This window comes from Triticum aestivum, chromosome 3A, assembly GCF_018294505.1.
Source record: "Triticum aestivum cultivar Chinese Spring chromosome 3A, IWGSC CS RefSeq v2.1, whole genome shotgun sequence".
NCBI classification, from domain to species: Eukaryota; Viridiplantae; Streptophyta; class Magnoliopsida; order Poales; family Poaceae; genus Triticum; species Triticum aestivum.
In genome coordinates, this window is record NC_057800.1 from 671262614 (window position 1) to 671264822 (window position 2209).

General features: G+C 40.7%; 1 non-coding gene across 1 annotated transcript; it reads left to right on the forward strand.

Moving 5' to 3' along the window:
* Window positions 1-275: 275 nt before the first annotated feature.
* TRNAN-GUU (transfer RNA asparagine (anticodon GUU)) lies at window positions 276-347 on the forward strand. Its single transcript has one exon. It is a non-coding gene; the product is annotated as a tRNA-Asn (tRNA).
* The last annotated feature ends 1862 nt before the right edge of the window (window positions 348-2209 follow it).

Consider the following 2209-nt stretch of genomic DNA (forward strand, 5'->3'; position numbering starts at 1 on the left):
TGAAGATCATGAGCTGCCCCATAATGAAATCGCCAGATCACCCCAAGGACGCCCTTTGCGTCTAGGGGTCACGGACCGACCATAGACCCTATTCAATAAGTGGAATACATTAGCCATCCGCTCTCCGGTTGGGCAGTAAGGGTCGAAGAAGGGCAATCACTCGTTCTTAAAACCAGCATTCTTAAGATCAAAGAGTCAGGAAAGAAGCTTCGGACTCATATTGTTCATGGGTTGAGAGCGGGAGTTGAACTCTAGGAGGTCGAATCCCCCCTTGTTCCTCAGTAGCTCAGTGGTAGAGCGGTCGGCTGTTAACTGACTGGTCGTAGGTTCGAATCCTACTTGGGGAGATTTTATTCATTCTTTATTGTAAGAATTTTAATGTAAGAATAAAGAATTGAATTAAAGGGCTTGCTTTGACCCTTAGGAGTAGGTAACCTTCTGGATTTGGAGAAGTGCCGATTTTCAAGAACGCGAATCTTATGATATGGTGGGAATCTCTTATGATAATCATCCGCGCCTTAAACGTATCCTAATGCCTGGAAGTTGGATAGGCTGGCCCTTACGTAAGGATTATATAACCCCCAATTTTTATGAAATACAAGATGCTAATTGAATGATAAGAAATTCATGCTCACTTATACAACACAACTCCAGATTTTATTCAAGTCAAGGAATATTTTTAGGTTCTTTTCCTAGATGAAACGAATTTGATTATTCAATATTCGATTGGAGTGGATTCACAATAATGAAAAAAAATTATGATATGAGTTTTTTATTTCATAATCATAATCATTTCTAATTTCATTTTTAAAAAAGATAAAGAACCTATATTATAATTATATTATATCATGGACTCGAAAAACGGATCTGAATTTGACTGAAATGCACGATCTTCACAGGTATCACTTTTCACGATACCTAAAAGGTGGAATAGCGATTTTCGAACCATTTCCTATAAGAGAATGGTTTCCATTACTTTGAGAAATGGATTCTTATATCAAACTATAGCTATTGCATTAAATAAGAAAAGAAACTAATAGAAGTCGAAGACGCGGAATGATAGTGAATAGAGAGAAAGATTCTTCTGATTTTCTTGTTTCTATCTACTAGACGCTGAAGTATGTAACTGATGCCATACTCCCAGGAAAAGCTCGAACGACCTTCAACAAAAGGGTACCTGTACCCAAAACCGACACAGGTGGGTAGGTAGAGAATACCTAGGGGCGCGAGACAACTCTCTCTAAGGAACTCCGCAAACTCTGCCATTCTATGAGTCGCTTCCTTTTTGCGTATGGCACCCCCACTCCCTTTGGCAGCATCTACTAATTCGGAACTTAATTTGAAAGCCATATTTCGACCCGGACGCTTTTGGGATGCTTCTAATAACCAACGAATGGAAAGTGCTCAGAGTCGAAAAGAGGATTCCTCGCTTCTTTCTCTCATGCAAAACCATGCATGAGACTTTCATCTCGCACGGCTCCTAAGTGATAAAAGAAAGAAGAACTCGTCTTATCTCTTTTTTGATTACCTTCCTCGCGTATGTTTAAGACCGAATCCATTCTTTTTTGATATCGATTTCGGAAAAGAACTACTAATCCTTAACTTTTTGGTCGGCATTCCTACGTGCTCCGACTGATCCCCACTGGAGATTATATGAGGGGTCTTGGAAACTGTTGTGACGCTTTGGTGACGAAGGTCACCGGGGTGACTATGGAAGGATTCCGTGGTAGTCTCTGACTCCCTCCAACTCAATCAATATCAAGATGACCAAGATTCCACCAGAAGCACCCACAGAAGGAGAGAAAGCAAATTGATCAAAACGCTTAGGCAGAAGGACCAAATCTTCCTAATGTCAAACTGCTCACACTTAGTTTCCTGCAAACAAATTATGGAGCAGTGACTCTCCTCTATCTTAGCTCTAATGTCACGCTGTCGAGCGTCAGAGTTCAGGCCTCGCACATTCCAGCACAACACATTCCAATTACGAAACGATGTAGTCTCCATAGATAACTAACAAAAGATAATAGAGTCGAACTGTGCTGCTTAACAGCTCAGTTATAAGTGCCGCAGAGTAACACACAGCCACATCAGACAAGTTCAGAGCAACATAAGACAAAATTAAACCAAAAGAACAAACGACCAGGTGTTTCCATGGTCCCATCAAATAACTTTGTAGTTCACTCATCATGAGAACTGTCGTCTTGTGGAG